General features: G+C 44.1%; 1 protein-coding gene across 1 annotated transcript in view; it reads right to left on the bottom strand.

The window, feature by feature from the left end:
- Positions 1-9,150, bottom strand: part of TTLL11 (tubulin tyrosine ligase-like family, member 11) — a 59,542-nt gene that overhangs the window by 50,099 nt on the left and 293 nt on the right. The window lies entirely within an intron of this gene.

Genomic DNA, 9,150 nt, shown 5'->3' with positions numbered 1-9,150 from the left:
CGGCCCGGCCGCCGCCGCCCCCGCTCCCCGCCCGTTGCCATGAGAGCGGAGCGGCGGACGGGGAGCGCGAAGGGCCAATCGCGGTGAGGCGGTGACCCCCGCTCGCTCCGCCCCGCCGGCAATGACGTCGTGCGGCCGCCTCGGCCATTTTGGGAGCGGGCAGAGCCGCCGGCGTCTTCCCAGGAGGCCATTTCGGAAAGGCGCGGGGCGGCCATCTTGGAAGTGGGCGGCGTCCGGGCGGGAAATCACCCCCGTAGGTGGCGGCTGTCCCGTTGCGGCGGTCAGCGCCTCAGGCTGGTCGGAGGGGGGGGGGGGGGGGGGAATCTGGCTGCGTCCGACAGCCGTGGCGTTTGCCGCCGTATACCCCTGCCCGCGTGGCTTAGAGATTAAATCCGTTCCTTATCGTGTGGTGGGGTGTTTTTCATGGAAGCCGGGGGGCCCCGGTGCCGTTACTCTGAGACAAAAGTCCTGCTTCTCTGCTTCGGACCGGCGCCGCGGCTCAGATCTCGAGTTTCCTCAGCCTTGTCCAGTAGTGACCAACTTCATGCCCAGGACTACCGTCCACAGTATGGCTTGATCAGTTTCTGTACCTTCTTGATTTATTGTTAATCAAAACCCACCTGGAAAGCCCAAGCCGGGGTTTGCAGCTGGCAGAGCGGTGCTGGGCTCTGAGGAGGAGAGTGGGGCACGTTGGCTGAAGGGCCCTTCGGCCCTAAACCCTCTGGGTGTGATGGAGATTTCTCCCAAGACGGGTGTTACCATGGTCTATTTAGCGTTGCACAGTTTCAGCTGAATACCATGCTGGTAGAGGCACTTTAATCTCTGGGTTTTAAACAAGCTCTTAGGTTGCCCGAGTCAAACGCACAGCAGAAAAATACAAAAAGCACTTTTACAATGTCAATAACGGAGTGAACAGTCTCACCAGCAGTTGCATGAATCCCTCACAATATTAGTTAAGAGGTAACGAAACTGAGAACGTGTGACTAAACCAGCCGTTGTCTGAAGGGCAGCAAAACCAGAGATTTAGGGAATTTAGAACGTGCAGGCGGTGGCGCTGCGCCCTGGGAAATCCAGCCTGGCTGCAAGGGATTCCGGGTTCAGATGCAGGACTTGGGAAGGGGGGAAAATAAAAGGCAGGAATAATTAGGATTCTGCGTGAAGAAGCTGCCACTAGAGTCGTGCTCCTGATACGGAGCTGGACTGAAACAGGGTATCAGAAGAAATCATTTAAATGAAAGCAAAATTTAAATAAATGCAGCAAAAGATTGGGACTTCTAGTTAGGTGCAAGTTACAATACAAAGGTCAAGACAAAGCTCCTGACTGCGGAACTCGGAACTCCTCAGACCAGGAGGAGATGTGAATGTATCTTTTACCCTGCTAGATCAGGTTTTAGGAACATCTGGGTTAATGTCTCATTCCCACCTCACATGCTCCCTGGTATTTTATAGAAACCAAGACATGAGACACAATGTGCCAGTAACCATGATTCCATACATGTGGACCCTTTCCACAAGTCAGCAGTAGTTTATAAAGAAGAAAGTTTAATCACCAAGATACTGTCTTATTTCAACAGCAAACTAGAGCTTTACCAGCAATCCTAACTCTACCCACATTTTTTCAGTGCATACCTATCTTCTGCCTTTTAGCCTTGCAGGTGATGAAGAAACTAATTAATTAATTAATTACAGTGTTGTGTCACACAGTATGAAGTGACCAGGAAGGCTGGGGTCATGTAGCTTGCTCTTGATTGCTCTCAGGTTACTATTAAATGATATGCATTATTTTTTTATAGCTGTGACAATTCTTAATTAAAAACTTGGGAGCATTTCCTTGTGCCAGCAGGAGCTCAGAGGGGCCTGTAATTTCAGCAAGGCTGATCTGTCCAGGTGGTGCCTTTTCTGTGTCCATCATTGAAGGGCACATCCTGGTTGTCTCATCAACCACCACCAGATGTTGGTGTCTGCCAGCTGGAATGTGATTTTAAATGGTGACCTGACTCTGACTGTCTTACTGCCAGGTCCCGGGATGAACATTTTTTAACATGTATTAGTAATCTATCCTCACCAATGTCAGCAGTGCTGAAGGAAAGCTAGGGAAATAGTTAAGACAGGCCAAGGCATTAAGAGGCTTTGGAACATGGGAAATACCAAACAAAATTATTGCAAAGGAGAAATATTTTTATATCTAATTATGCTATATCCACATTTCTTACAGGCTAATACTGTACTAGTTGTTTCTCTACCAGAGAAGCTGTAATACATCAGATACCTGGTTTGCACTGTATTGTATGGATAAAACCTTCATTTCATGTTGAGATAAATGGAGATGGTCTGTAGTGTGCAGCATGAAGTCAGACTGTAGGTGGTATTCAGATACTGCAAGGTAGGGGAGTAAAGTATAGGTTCAGTAGTAATAAAGTAGCAAGGTAAAGCAGAAGGAGAATGACTCCCACTGAATACTGCAAGCTGGATCTAGCAGCAGGAGAGAAAATATATGAAACTTTAGATCATCTGTCCCCTGTGAGGAGAGGGGAAATTTAAAGTTACTGTGTGGTCTTAAACACAAGCTTATTTCCCAAGAGCCTTGCTCAGAGGGAGTTGTTAAGAACAAATTTTTACTATCTTGTGATAACAAGTGAACAAGAATGCGTATTCTATCTAGGAGAACTGTACATCTGTTGGACTGTGCTGGGAAAAATATCAACGAATTTTTTTTCTGAATCATTTTTCAGTATCACAGTGGCAGTGGTATTTGTAGGCAGGGCAGAACAAAGTGTGCTCTCCTACACAGGAGGGAATTTGGCAGAGTATTGGTATACGTGTGCATTTATTGGCACAGTATCACATACCTTCAAGAGATGTTTCAATTCTGACATCACAGTATTTTGGCCTTGTAAGGGCCCTGATCTGACTCCTAATGTAATGTCCCTGTACTTTTATTAGTTAAATTCAGGATATCAAATATAACAGAGGTGCTAGTCTAATTTTATGGGAATGGGGAAGGACACTGTTTGTACAGTATTTTACTCATCTCTTAGGCCAACAACTTCACTCTCATTTATGCTAAATCATAACTTACTGGGTCATTATACCCTGACATGGTTAACCTGATGTTTGTGTGTGCAAATACACGCCTTCCCGTGATGCACATAGGTAACCGTCAGGTCCAAGGATGAGTCTGGCAATAAAGCAATTTTACAGATGCAGACCACTGATGGATAACATACTGGAGTATTACTCCAGAGATCGGCCTGTTTCCCTGAACTGTGCTAGCAGGTACTCTGCATGTATGTGCAGGAATATTCTCACTGAAAACCTAATTCTAAGAATTACACTTTCCCAGAGAGTAAATTGAACAGTATGAGTTTCACATCATGATAATGTGCTGGTCCAAGCACCTCATACTGAAGGTGAACTGTACTGCCAACTCGTGGTATACAGAATTCATGAGTTTGACATGCAAACACATCAAGCTTAGGAGTTTAATAAGTAACATTTTTTCTTAAATAATAAATTTGACTTCTTCTAGTAAGCTTTTTGGTTACTGAGTCTGGATAAAAATTTCTAGCTTTTATCTAGTATCATAAGGACAATAAATGTATTCTTTCCTATATTTTTCTTTTTTAAAGATAGCCAAGACAAGGAGAACATTAAGGAGCAAGTAATTTGCAAAAAGAACATACAGTCTTTTTAAAATATCATACAAAACTGGCCTCCTGCCAGCAGCAAAATAAGAATTATTTGCAGAAATACTTTAATGTACCATTTTGAAAAAGAACACATTCCTCAAGCTATTATAAAAAAAAAGTTACTCATTAAGAACTATCCATCCATGTCTGAAGTTAATAGTTCCTTTTGCAATGATGGTGAGTATCTTCTGTCAGTTGTACGTTCACAAATCAGTAAGAAAGCAATGCTTTATAAAATGAAAAGTCAGAAGAAAACTTATCCAGTAAACAGACTCCACTTGGAAAATGTCAGTGGTGTTACACTTCAGACTGGGTTTAAATCTGTATACATCAACCTATGCTTCCAATGTTTATGTTAGACCACTGAAGATTTGTGGCTGACCTACATATGCAAACAAAACATTTGCTGCATACTTGGGGTGGGGGGATTTGCATGATAGAAGATGATGAAAATACGCATAATTGTAGATGACATTTTTCATTCCCGAGTCCTGCTGCACAGAACTTTGGAACTGGCCATGCATGAAAGAGGCTTGCAATTCTGATGGGCAGATTGCCTGGCCATGCTGCGAAGCTGAACCTTCAAGACATTAAGCTTCTGTTTCTTCTTGAGCAACACAAATCTGGTATAATCATCTAACCAAGCAGACCCTGTACTTGCAGATGACATGTATGACACTAACTGAGGGGGCTGAAACTATGCAAGTTCCACATGTCACGTCCGAGTTCATGTCGTGGCAGGCTCAGAGACTCAAGGATTTTACTTGCAAGTTTTCTCTCTTTTCTTCAAATCCCCAATACAACAGAGGGTAACATCACACAATTTCAGTCAGCAGTAGCTAATTTATCTATTCTTGCCTCGGTATTTCATCACACAGCAGCATTTATAGGACATGGTTGGTGCCCCCAGGCCTACCTGGTTAAACAAAGATTTTCGTTTATCACCTCGTGATCATGAATGATAGAGAGTTATCTGATATAAAGCAAACAAGAGGAACTGCAGGTCAAAACACATTTCTGAACTACTTCATCCGTCTTTATTTTGATAATTCACCTATACAGAAAAGTTCAGGTTTGGCAATGGTTGGGGTTTCTGATTTGTTCCCATTTTTTCTGTTAAATTGAAGTTCAAGAACAATTAATTTAAATGAAGGTTGGGCAGTTACGTAGTGGGGCATATAAATCTTTACCTCCCTTTGCTTCCAGATCTTTTTTTCACTAGGGGAGAGCACAGCTTCCTAGAACAACAGAGGGGAAAACACATAAATAACACGCTGACCTTGCAGTAGCTTTGTATGACAACGTTTCATGGTTGTGGAGAACTCCTGACGTGCTGTTACCCTTAAGTCTGTGTCTTAAATTTTGATCACTGACTGTCTTAAGGTGTCAAGAAAAACCAACAGATTTTGCTGTCTAGTAATACTGCTTAATTTTGCTTCCTTGATTAAAGAAAGCAATTGTAAGGGAAGTAGAATATGTCTGAAATTTTGGAAATCCAACTGCAGTATACAGTTTTTTGCCTCCGCTAGCAGAGCATGTTATTCCCACAATATGTTGTCCTCCACTTCCCCCACATCAGGTCATCCTGCTCTGTAGGAGGAAGGGACAGAAGCTGGTTGTTAGTATTATGCATAAAAACAACTCCCAAACTCTTAAATGACTATCACATACAACTGAGATAAAATCCAAAGTCATTGAAATTAGTGAAAGGTTTTATTGCTTTGATGCATACCTCAGGTGATTCACTGGTATTCATCTTTCTGTCCTATAAAGCCATCAGTAAGTCAGCTAAGTCCCTTTGGTCTTAACTGATGAAACTTTACAGCAGTTAACTGCTGGTTCTCAGTAACTATGAATTAGGCATACTTTGCTTCACTCTGCCACTTTATTAAACATGTACAGAAAAAAGCTGCTTTCAATCAAATACACATCTCCTGAAGAACAGCAAGTGAATTCAGCTGCTAAATCTCAAAGGAATGTCCATGGGCACACTGCAAGTCTGCTAGCATGATAGTACACCAGAGACTTTGCTCTAAAAATTGCACTAGCAAAAATAAGTGTAAATAATGTTGATAAAGTTGCATGACAAAACCAGATCTGCTAAGATAGTAAGCATGCACAGATCTCTCAGATCTTACAAGTATGATATGGAAGTGATTTCCTGTAACAGAGGTTTTGTCTGCCGTTACTGGATGTCTGTCTGGTTGTTCTTGCTCTGTCACATCTTATTTATCATTTAAAATCTTTGCAGCTCCGCTGTGCAGAAATAAGTGCTTAAAATGGTTAGCAGAAGGGAGGAAAATTCCTTGGCATCAAGACCAGATCTCCTCTGGAAAACATGAAGTGCCTCTGCAACTCCTTTATCTGAGTTGTGAAGGTGGGTTTGGAAGAAACCTGACATGATCAGACGGGAGCAACAGCTACCTTTCCTGCAAACCAAGTGACGAAACGATTAAAGAACACCCTGCGTACATAATACCCACTACCCGATTTATACCACATCCAAGGTCTCTTAAAAAAATGCAGCTGTATAGGAAGAGGGATTGCCATGCAGAGTAAATGTCAATGCAGGCAGAAATGTGCATCCATGTGAGAGAAAGAGAACGAAAGAAATCTTGGTAGCCTGTGCCTGAAAAAAAAAGCTGATACAAACCTGTTCTCTGCAAAAACACTTGAAGCTGTGAGCCAAGAAGCTGTCTTTGGTGCTTCACTCCTACTGTGTTCAGAGAAATGGGACTTTCTATGTGCGCTTTGCACATCAAAGGAATAACTAGCTCAGTACCTCCATCTGATGCAAACACCCACTATGAAGTTTAGCTAACTGTTCACATCAAGAAGGGGTAATGCTAGTAGGGGTTTGTTCACACTAAATCCATGACAACATACTGTGTAACTGTTTAATTCCACATATTTGCCCAGTTTTATTATCCAGAAGAAAAGGCGTACAGCTTTCTTACCTGCAATGGAGTAAAAGAATTTTCTTTGTTCAACAAACAAACTAGAAAGTTAACAGCTTTTTAAGTTTAGCAGCCTTCAAACTCAATTCTCAAACACAGATCCAAACCATTAACCTTAGAAGAGCTAAGCCCTACAAAAAGTTCACAGAAGTTAATGAACATGGAATATTAAACATCTCCATTCAGTTGTGATCTAACACAGCCTGGCACTGCAAGCTTTATTAAATCACAGTTGCCTTATTTATCCCAGGATTCCCATGTTTATCCCAGGTTTCTTTCCCCCTACCCCCTACATACATGCTCTTGTGGCAATGGGAGGGCAATGAGGAGGAACTTTCAGCAGCTCAGCACCATGACAGGTTCATGCATGCCTCAGTTAAAATGCAGTATTGCAGAATCAATGTAGACACTCACCGGTAGTGGCTGTGTTAGGTTTTTTCCCCTTACTAGTTGAGCTTTGCTGGCGTTAGCATCAAAGGAAGCACAAGCATAGGCTGACTGGGTGGCATCTCCTCCTCTTTGGACTTACGAGACCCAAAAGACGGAATCTTGCTCAATCAGTCCAAGGACGTTTGCACACAAAATCTAGGTTATTGATTCAGGTCAACAGACATTTTTTAAATCAAGATTCGTACAAGATAAAAAAAGTGCTGTGAAATGTTCTAAGTACACACTAGATAACAGCATAAAGATCACAAAAAAAATCACCAACAAAGAACGAAACTGATGAATCTGCAGGTGAGACGTATATCTAAACTAGCATATTGGATAGAAACCAATTCATGTACTTGCATACCTGAAACAAAACCCATTTTGAGTTACACTGTATAAAAGAGGGATTAGCATAAACATGTGAGTATTTAAATGGGAAGGTAATGCAACATTATCACTTGGGGAAAAAAAAAAAGCAGCAGCCTGTCTGGAAACAGAAAAACTTAGCAAAGACAGGAGGCTGACCACAGGACCCATTTCAGCACAAGTGTCAGAATGAGCTGCTAATACCACAAAATACTTGAACACGTAGGGTCACAGTCAGTGAACCAATATTAATTCTTTGGGCTTTTTCTCCCTCTCTTAATTGTAAGTTTCTGGATTTTGGCTCTTTCCCATCTCCCACTGACTTACAAGTACTCAGACATGCCAAGAAACTCAGGATGATTACGCTCCTGAGATGGAGACAGGGAGTTGTGCACCGTCTGCCTGTGGCCAAAATTTTCTCTCTTGCTGATGTGAAAGCTACATAAAAGGTGGTGTCCAACAATATTCAAGCATCCGGCTGGGGAGTTATTTGTATGACAAAAAGTTGTAACTGATCACACAAAAATTAAGTCTGGGGAACCCAGATGAGATCAGTTGGAGCACTTATAAGCCTCCACCCCTTGGATTCTACACAATTCACATTTCTGATCATTCTTGTAAAGGGAAAAGAGCACGGCTGTACTAACAGTCAGAGGACAAGTCTTGAGTCTTGCCATCGCAGCTGCGCACGTGCCTCTGCACCCATCCCTTCCCCGCGCTGGTGCCTGCTGACAGCTCAGGCACGTTGGGCGTCCCAGGGCGGCATCTGCAAGGGCTCACCTGCGTGCCAGCGGTGCCTCACCACCGAGACGAAGCTGGAAGGAAAGAACACCCTGAGCGCACAGGTACAGCAGTAACACCCCCTGCCCGCAGCAAAAATCCTGACAGTGTATTGAGTCAGTCAGTGGACACCAACTGTGCGACAGGCTGCTGACAGAGGGCACGTACTAATTACTAACAGAGCTGTAAGTCACATTAACATTGGACATACGTAATGGTTTTAGTTAACCGTTCCTGTGCAGGAGCCGCAGCGAGATCCTAGATCATTGTGTACATCGTCTTTTCAGAATTTCTAACAGAGGAAACGGAGCAGGTGCTGCTGACATGATACAGTGTGACTTACACTGTCCAAAAAAGCAAACAATTCAATTAAGATGAGGCTCCATCCACAACCCCTGCTGTCAGGAGCACAGTGCTGCAGCTCACAGCCGAGGCAACACCGCCTACTCCTCCAAGGTGTGCTCGGACACTTCCTCGCTATACGTTTACACCCGTGAACCGGGGTTTGGTATTTTTGTGTCCTCGGAGGTTATGACACGGTATTGTTCCTCTGTACTCAAAAGGCACCATCAGGCCGGCGTAGCCCCAGAGACGCAGAAAGACAACACCTCCGTAAGCCAAACCTCAACACGACGCTTCGGGCGTTTACGGTCAACCCTAGCGAGAAGGCTTCGCGAGCCGAAACCTCCCTTCCAGATTCACGAAGCCCCGCTCCTTCCAAAGGGCCAAGGCCAATACTGAAACCGGCATTACCGGAACGAAGGCGCCGCAAGGCCCCGCAGCGCCGGCTGGGGGTGGCTGCTCTTCGGCAGCCGCTCTGTTGGCCGAGCGAACGTCGCTCGGCCGGGGAAACCTCCGCGCCGCTGCAGCCGGGCACGGCCCCGTTGAGGCGGCGCCTTTCCCCCTCAGCCGCCGGGCCGGGGCCG

Source organism: Haliaeetus leucocephalus, unplaced genomic scaffold, assembly GCF_000737465.1.
Source record: "Haliaeetus leucocephalus isolate CR32 unplaced genomic scaffold, Haliaeetus_leucocephalus-4.0 Scaffold306, whole genome shotgun sequence".
Classification (NCBI taxonomy): Eukaryota; Metazoa; Chordata; class Aves; order Accipitriformes; family Accipitridae; genus Haliaeetus; species Haliaeetus leucocephalus.
Note: the sequence above shows the minus strand (reverse complement) of the source record. Positions and strands in the feature narration are given on the sequence as shown.